At 42.3% G+C, this 9,454-nt stretch overlaps 1 protein-coding gene across 2 annotated transcripts in view; it reads left to right on the top strand.

Annotated features, from left to right (window-relative positions):
• The window catches only part of LOC138844720 (protein sidekick-1-like), a 193,819-nt gene extending 192,362 nt beyond the window's left edge, over positions 1 to 1,457 (top strand). For both annotated transcript variants that reach the window (XR_016217602.1, XR_011380958.2), the window contains exon 6: positions 324 to 1,457. The gene's annotated coding sequence lies outside the window, so the exon portion shown is untranslated. The remainder of the gene's footprint in view (positions 1 to 323) is intronic.
• The last annotated feature ends 7,997 nt before the right edge of the window (positions 1,458 to 9,454 follow it).

A 9,454-nucleotide genomic window follows, 5' to 3' on the forward strand; every position in this document is an offset into this window, starting at 1 on the left:
GAATTTTATATTTACTCATTTTTCTATTTTAAATGCATACTTTTTATTTGATTCTTCTCCAAATATGGCTGATTAAATTTGCTGTTTCCTTGTTGTCATAATTTCTCATTCTCATTTTTATTTCAGTTGCTTTCATTTTCCTGGAGATTTATTTAAATGTTTAAAATATAAAAATATAATTCCAATTTCTAAGTTTCTGTGAACTATCATTCTGGTGGCTGATATTGGCCTATACTTCTTTTTTTATTCAATTTCATTCTCATATTTGGTATGTCTCAATCCTTGGAAAGTCTCTAGTTTGTACATTTTCTTGTTTATTACAGTTTCCCAGAGGGCAAGATGGATGATCCACATAGATATGAGGCTCCAACGGTCAGCTAGCGTCCTGAGGGTAGCATTTGTCTCTCTGATTTTTTCTTTCAATCATTCTGGTGATTTACTGCTGAGGAACTGTTTAATTTTCCTTTTGAATCTATTGGACATATTAATTATTTTCTTGCTTCCTGAGTATATTAGAGTTTTAGAAAAATGTTTTTTTTGGCTTACACTGGCAATCAGAACAGACCCCTAGCAGCCCACAGCAGAGGAAAATCCATTTAAAAATTAAACCAAGCAGAAATGCCAAAGAACAAAGGAAAAATCCTAAATAAGAATATAGAAGAACCTATGAAATCCCACTGGAGCAGGCTAAACCATCCATAAGAGAGGCTGAAGAAGAAGAATTTGAAGTCATGCCAGAAAAAGAATTCAGAAAATTAATAATCAGATTACTTAGAAGCAATGAGAAACAGATTCAAGATCTGAATGAAAAGCACATCCAAGGAATAGAGATCCTAAAGAGAAGCCAGAATGAAATACTGGAAATGAAAAACTCAATTTACTAAACAAGAAACACCATGGAATCCCTCAGAAATCAAACAGATGAAACAGAAGAGCAAATATCAGAACTCGAAGACAAACTTTCAAAAATAATACAGTCAGATCGAACACAAGAAGAAATTAGAAAATGAAAAACCATGACTGAAGACTTACAAGATTCAATCAAGCATTGTAACATCCAGATAATAGGAGTGCCTGAGGGTGTGGAGAGAGAGAACATATTAGAAGGCATTTTAATGAAATAATATCAGAAAACTTCCAACATAGGCAGGTTGAACGAAACAACCAAATTCAACAAATACACAGGAGTCCGAAAAAATGTGACCAGAAAAGGTATTCACCACAACACATTGTGGCAACACTCAGCTCAGTGAAACACAAAGAACAAATCCCAAAATGTGGGCAGAGTGAAATGACAAATCACATTCAGAGGTAATCAGTCAGACTCACCCCAGACTTCTCATCGCAAACCCTACAGGCAAGGAGACAATGGCGTGATATATTCCAAGTTTTAAAAGATAAAGGCTGCAAACCGAGAACAATGTACCCTGCAAAGCTATCCTTTACGAATGAAGGGGCCACCCCATTGCCACCACATCATTGGGTCCCTTGCGGACCTCAGCAGCCGCCACCTCCTTCCTTGGTCACCCCCTTTGCCTCTGTGTTATTGGGTGGTCTCCGCCGCCTCCTTCCTGGGGTTCCCCACTGCCGAGTCTTTTTGCACCCCACGCAGTACCCAGCAACCGCCACATCATTGCCGCCCCAAAACCCCGCAGCTGCTTCCTTCTCCTTTTTAGGACACCCCGTTGCCGCAGTGATATCGGGAACCCTGCGCTGTCCCAAGCTACAGCCACCCCCTTCCACGGACACCTGCACTACCGCAGAACCTTTGGGCACCCCGTGCGGTTCCCGGCTTCCGCCTCGTCATTGTACCCCCACACCCATCAAGCGCCTGCTCCTCCTTCCTGGGGCACTCCCGCTGCCACCGTGCCCTGGAGCCCCCCGCGAGGTTCCCAGCTGCTGCTGCCTGCTGCTTTATGCATCCCCACTACCACTCTGTCTTTGGGCCCTCCGCTCAGTCCTCAAAAGCCGCCGCCTTCCTCAGACACCCCTGCTGCCACCAAGTCTTTGGGCATCTCGCTTCCTCAGCACCCCTACAGCCTCCACATCTTTGAGGCCTCCCCCACGGTGTGGTTTCCAGCTGCCACAGCCTGCTTCCTGGAACACGCTTGCTGCAGCCGCATCATTGTATCCTCGCGCGGATTCCAGCAGCCGCCACCTGTTCTTTGGGCACCCCTTCGCCACTGTGTCATTAGGCCCTGCGCTCTGCATCCTCCTTCCTTGGCACCCCCACTGCCGCTGAGTCTAACAGCACCCTGTGCAGTCCCCAGCAGTTGCCACATCATTGCCCCCCACACTCACCTGGCAAGCCACTTCCTCCTTCTTAGGGCACCTGTCTGGCACAGCTTCTTTGGGCCCCAGGAGCACCCCAGCAGCTGCCGCCTCCTTATTCTGGCACCCCCGTTGCCACCACGTCATTGAGTCCAGCTGTGGACTCCAACAGCTGCAATCTCCTCTGTTGGGTACCCCCTTTGAAGCTGCATTATTAGGCTTCCCGAGGCCCCCAGCCTCTGCCGCCCCCTTCTTTGAGTACTGCCACCGAATCTTTGGGCACCCTGTGAGGTCCCCAACAGCTGCTGCGCCATTGCCCCTTCCCAACCGCTTTCGCCTCCTCCTCCTTCCTAGGGCACCCCTGCCGCCACAGAGTCTTTGGGTACCCGCGTTGTATCCAGCTGTGGCTCCCTGCTTCCTCAGGCATCCAAGCTTCTGCTTGTGCCCCCGGGGGACCCCAGCAGCCAATGCCTTCTTCCCCGGGCACCCCGCCCCCCAAACCTCTGTGTAATGGAGCTCCCGTGTGGCTGCCAGCAGCTGCCCAGTCTTTTCCTGACCACCGCCTGTTCCCGTTGCCGACTCATTCTTGCCTGGGCACCTCCGCTGCTGCCATGTCTTTATGCACCTACACGGACCCCCGCGGGTACCTCCTCCTTGGTCTGGGACTCCCGCTTTTGCCGAGTCTTTGGGCACGCCGTCAGGTCCCCAGCAGCTGCCATGGATTGTTCCCCACACTCCCACCTCGCCGCTGCTGCACCCTCTTCTTCCTAGGGCATCCCACTTCTATTTCTGTGGCCTGTATTTCTATATTTATACCACTATCAGGATGTTTTAATTATAATTGTTTTGAATATGTGTTGAAATCTGGTATTGTGATGTCTCTAGCATTGTTTTTGTTGTTCAGATTGCTTTATTCGGCTTCTCTTATGATTCCCTTTGATTTTTGGTATCATTTTTTCTAGATTTGAGAAGAATGGCATTGGTGTTTTGATTGGGATCACACTGAATGTATAAATTGCTTTTGGTATTGAGGACGTTTTGACGATATTAATAACTCCAATCCTGAACATGGAAGATTCTTCCTTTTCAGTGTCGTCTTTCTTCAATATTTTGTAGTTTTCAATGTAGAGATCTTTCACATTCTAGGTTAAATTTCTCCCAAAGTACTTAATTTTTTTGCAGCTATGTAAATGGTATCGATATTTCAAGGTCTGTCTCAGCATAGCATTGCTTGTTTACACAAAGACTAATGATAATATGTGCTGATTTTATATCCTGCATCATAACCACACTCTCTTCTGAGTGCCAAATATCTCTTAGTGGAGTCTTTAGGATATTCATGTCATCTGCAGGTAAGGGTAATTTGGATTCCTCCTTTCCAATTTCTATCCATTTGGTTTCTTTTTCTTCTAAATATTCTAGCTAAAACTTCCAGAACTTTATTGAATTGCCATAGTGTAAGTAGGTTTCTTTGTGTGATTCTGGATCTTAGTGGAAATGCTTCCAATTTTTCCTCATTCAATATGATTCTGGTTGTGTGTTTGCTATATATTACCTTGATCATGTTGAGAAATGTGCCTTCTAGACCCAATTTCCCTGTTTTAAGGTTTATTTATTTATTCAAAAGGTAGAGTTACAAATAGAGATCACCAATTTGCTTGTTCACTCCCCAAATGACTACAATGGATGGAGTAGGGGCAGGTCCAAAGCCAGGAGCTAGGAACTTCTGGGTCTCCCAAGTGGGTACAGGGAACCATGTACTTTTGCCATCCTCTGCTGCTTCCATTGGTGCATTATCAGGGATAGGGATACGTAGTGGAGCAGCCAGGATTTGAACCAGCACTTATAGGGGATGTTGGCATAGCACCCAGCGACTTCACCTGCTTTGGCACATCACTGGCCCCGTGCTTAAGGCTTTTTTTAATCATGAAAGGATATTGTATTTTATCAAAAACTATCTCTGCAACTACTGAGATAATTATCTGATTATTGTTCTCCAATTTGTTAATTTGATGTATTGCATTTATTTATTTGCATATTTTGAAACTACCCTGCATACTAGGGATACTAAACTCTTGATCTGAGTGAATGATTTTTTGATTTGTTATTGAATTTGATTAGCAAGTATTTTTTTAACTTTTATTTAATGAATATAAATTTCCAAAGTACAGCTTATGGATTACAATGGCTTCCCCCCCCATAACTTCCCTCCCATCCACAACCTTCCACTATCCCTCTCCCTCTCCCCTTCCATTCACATCAAGATTCATTTTCGATTCTCTTTATATACAGATCAGTTTAGCATACATTAAGTAAAGATTTCAACAGTTTGCACCCCCGTAGAAACACAAAGTGAAAAATACTGTTTGAGTACTAGTTATAGCATTCAATCACAATGTACAGCACATTAAGGACAGAGATCCTACATGAGGAGTAAGTGCACAGTGACTCCTGTTGTTGACTTAACCAACTGACACTCTTGTTTGTGGCATCAGTAATCACCCTAGGCTCTTGTCATGAGGTGCCTTGGCTACGGAACCCTTTTGAGTTCACCAACTCTGATCATATTTAGACAAGGTCATAGTCAAAGTGGAAGTTCTCTCCTCCCTTTAGAGAAAGGTACCTCCTTTGATGACTTGTTCTTTGCACTGGGATCTCACTTGCAGAGATCTTTCATTTAGGTCTTTTTTTTTTTTTGCCAGAGTGTCTTGGCTTTCCATGCCTGAAATACTCTCATGGGCTTTTCAGCCAGATCCGCGTGCCTTAAGGGCTGATTCTGAGGCCAGAGTGCTATTTAGGACATTTGCCATTCTATGGGTCTGCTGTGTATCTCACTTCCCATGTTGGATCATTCTCTCCCTTTTTGATTCTATCAGCTAGTATTTGCAGACACTAGTCTTGTTTATGTGCTCCCTTTGGCTCTTAGTCCTATCATTATGATCAATTGTGAGCAGAAATTGATCACTGGGACTAGTGAGATGGCATTGGTACATTGCCAGCTTGATGGGATTGAATTGGAATCCCCTGGTATGTTTCTAACTCTATCGTTTGAGGTAAGTCAGCTTGAGCGTGTCCCGAATTGCACATCTCTTCCCTCTCTAATTCCCATTCTTATATTTAACAGAGATCACTTTTCAGTTAAGTTTCAACACTTAAGAATAACTGTGTATTGATTATAGTATTCAACCAAAAGTATTAAGTAGAACAACCAAAAAAATACAAATTGGGATAACGTATTAAGTTGTTCATCAACAGTCAGGGCAAGGGCTGATCAAGTCATCGTTTCTCATATTGTTCATTTCACTTCAACAGGTTTCCTTTTTGGTGCTCAGTTAGTTGTCACCGATCAGGGAGAACAACTGGTATTTGTCCCTTTGGGACTGGCTTATTTCACTCAGCATATTGTTTTCCAAATTCCTAACAGGGATCACTTTTCAGTTAAAATTTAAACACCTAAGAATAACCATGTGTTAATTACAGAGTTCAACCAATAGTACTACAACAACAAAAAAACACCAAAATGGATAAAGTATTACATTGTACATCAACAGTCAGGACAAGAGTTGATCAAGTCACTGTTTCTCATAGCGTCCTCTTCACTTCAACAAGTTTCCCCTTTGGTGCTCAGTTAGTTGTTGCCTATCAGGGAGAACAAATGATATTTGTCCCTTTGGGACTGGCTTATTTCACTCATCATGGTGTTTTCCAGATTCCTCCATCTTGTTGCAAATGACCGGGTTTCATTGTTTTTGATTAGCCAGTATTTGATTAAGGATTTTTGTTTGTGTGTTCATCAAGGATATTCGTCCTTTTTCTTTTTCTTTTTTTTCTTCTGGTTTTGAAATTAAGGTGATGCAAGGAGTTTGGGAGGATTCCTTCTCATTCAATTGTTTGAAATAGTCTGCGAAGAATTAGAATTAGTTCCTTAAAAGTTTAGTAGAATTCAGCAATAAAGCCATCAATCTTGAGCTTTTCTTTGGGATGGTCTTTATTATCCAGATCTTCTAGATTTTCTAATCTGTTGGTATACAGCTATTTGTAGTAATTCCTGATGATTCTTTTTATTTCTGTGGTATCCTTTGATAGATCTCCCTTTTCATCTCTGATTATGTTAATTTGGGTCTCCTTCCCTTTTTCTGGTTAGTTGGACTTATGGAGCATCAATTTTGTTTATTTTTTTAAAAGATAGCTCTTAATTTCACTGATCTTTTTTATTTTTTGTCTGTTCAGGTTTATTTATTTTCTAATATTACTTTTTTCTCTTCTCCAACTAATTTGGGCTTTGGCTTGTGCTGTGCTTAAATTTCTAGGTCCTTGAAATGCATTATTAGATCATTTATTTAATACATTTCCGATTTCTTGATGTAGGCAAAAATTGATATGCACTTTCCTCTTAACACTACTATTGAAGTATCTGTTAAGTTCTGATATGTTGTTTCGTTATCTTCATTCATTTTTAGAAATTTTTTTATTTCCCTTTTGATTTCAACTACAAACCACTGTTCATTCCAGAGCATGTTCTTCAGTCTGTATGCATTTGTGTATTTTCTAGAATCTCTAAAGTTATTCATTTTTGGCTTCATTCCATTGTGGTCAGAAAATATACATGGTATGGTTTCAATTGTTTGAATTTCCTCTGTGGACAAGCATATAGTCTATCTTAGAGTCCCATGTAGTGATGAAAACAATGTTCATTCTGTAGCTGTGGGATGAAATGTTTTCTAGATAGCAATTTCTCCATTAGGTCCATAATGTAGATGAGCTCTTTTGTGTCTTTGTTGACTTTTGTCCAATTGTTCTGTCCATTGATGCAAGTGGGTTGCTGACGTTCCCATTGTATTGTATTATTGTATTGTGCTATGTCTCCATTTAGATTCATTAACATTGCTTTATATGGCTAGGCACTCTGGGTGCAATGTTTACTACTGTCCCATCTTCCTATTGAAACAATACCTTAATCATTATATTATGCCTTTCTCTGTCCCCATCTCTCTCCAAATCAGGGAAATTTTCAGTTATCATTTCACTGAATTGGACTTCTAATACATTCTGTTTCTACACCTTCAGAAATTCCCATGACACTTATGTTTATCATTTGATAGGACCCCATATATCTCGAATATTGTTTCCAGTTCTTTCTAATTTTCTCTTCCTTTTTTTGTCTGACTGAGATGTTTCCAGAAAGCTGTCTTCCAGTGTGGATTTTCTTTCTTCTGCCTTATGAAGTCTTTTGCTATGGCTTTCGACTGTAGTTTCTGTTTGACATACTGAATTCTTCAATTCTAATAGTTCCCTTTGGTTTCTCTTCAATATCTCTCTCTCCTGGCAGAATTTTTCAATCTTTTATATAGGTTTTTTTTTTTTATTTTATATATTTGCTTCTCTGTGTTTTTGAGATATTCTACCATAATTCTTTCGAAATCCTTTTCAGGCATTTCATCAATCTGTTCACATTCACACTCTAATATTTAAGTATTGTAGTGTTCCTTTGGGGGAGTCATATTGTCTTTCTTGTTCATGTTCCTGATATTCTATGTTTATTTCTCATCATTTCTTGAAACACTTGTTAATTTTCTCCTTTGACACCTTTTATCTTTGAAATATTCCTCTGTGGCTTAATGTAGTATTTGTTCCTTCCATAGATATCGAGATATATGCTGTTTGGGGGCAGGGAGGTCTGGCCAGTGCTGGATGCTGGGGCAACAGCCCAGGATGAGTCCCAAGCTGGGTTTGGTAGATCTCTGTCATCAGCACTGGGTGGAAAGATTGCTTTGCCTGAATTATCACAGCATCATCTCCCTTCTGCCATGATGAAGCAGCCATCAGAGTAGATACACAGTGCCCAGGGACCTCACCCAAGTAGGCATCTGAACCACAGAAGGGCCCACACACTCCTCTGTGTGAACACAGAACCCTGAGCCTCTGAAGCTAGACACAGTGGCTGCCCAACGACCCAGCCATGCACTATCGCTCACACAATCACAGTCAGAATTCCCACAGTGACAGGGTAGAGGGCTCTCATAGTCACAGGAATCAAGGGATCTACTCAGCCCCACAATCCTCACCTGTCCATGGAAAGAGCCAGGAGTGCTTAAAATCAGCCACCTATCAGAGGTTGGTCAGTGTTCTCCCTTGTCAAGTCAAGTGTGGGTGCTATGATAGAGTGAAAGGAAGTGAGAATTAGTTGGGAGCACCCTGTCCCCGCTCCACCAACTCTAAAGGACAGACTAAAAGTGGGGATCACAGATCAGATTTATTCCTCCAATGAAATCCCCCAGTCATGTGTGGGCTGCAGCAGCCTCAAATCACCTTACTAAGATGATGTTTCCACCCTGATGGCTGCCTGGCACCCTGCTATAAGAACAGAACAACCCCTGAGGCCATAGGCTGTGGGAGTCACCAGCTGTTTTCATTCACTGCTGTGTGATTGTAATTTCCTCGCTACTCCATGGCACATTTCTTCTTTCTGTACAGTTTCCACTGTAAACTTCTCATCAAGTTTCCCCTAGGAAGGCAGTTCACCCCTCGTATTTTTTTGCTATCTTCCTGTGGTCAGATCAAGATCTTTTCCCTGTTCAACCATCTTAGATCTCTAATGAAGTGTTTTAAACACTGTGATATTTTTGAAAAAAAGTTTTGAAAATTTCAAATTCTAATTTAAGTCCATTTTGAACTTGATGTGCTTTGGGAGTCCCAATGACCACTGAAATACCTCAAAATGATCTCTCTCTCTGTCTCTTCAGACTATCACAATGGGTCCCTCATCCATGAGATAAACACATACATCAGCTTTCTAAGGGAGAATTTATGTATGTATGTATTATTTGTGTAAACAGGCAAAGGAATCAAAGACTCACTCAAAATTAGCTCTACCTCTGGTTGAAAGTGGGAGTTCCATAGACAAAGAAGTGGAAATGGGGGGCTGGTGCCGTGGCTCAATAGGCTAATCCTCTGCCTTGCGGCACTGGCATACCGGGTTCTAGTCCCATTCGGGGCACCGGATTCTGTCCCGGTTGCCCCTCTTCCAGGCCAGCTCTCTGCTGTGGCCCAGGAGTGCAGTGGAGGATGGCCCAAGTACTTGGGCCCTGCACCCCATGGGAGACCAGGATAAGCACCTGGCTCCTGCCTTCGGATCAGCACGGTGCGCCGGCCGCAGCGCGCCAGCCGCGGCGGCCATTTGAGG

Source organism: Oryctolagus cuniculus, chromosome 12 (assembly GCF_051225735.1).
Source record: "Oryctolagus cuniculus isolate XC-2025 breed Fujian yellow rabbit chromosome 12, ASM5122573v1, whole genome shotgun sequence".
Taxonomy (NCBI): domain Eukaryota; kingdom Metazoa; phylum Chordata; class Mammalia; order Lagomorpha; family Leporidae; genus Oryctolagus; species Oryctolagus cuniculus.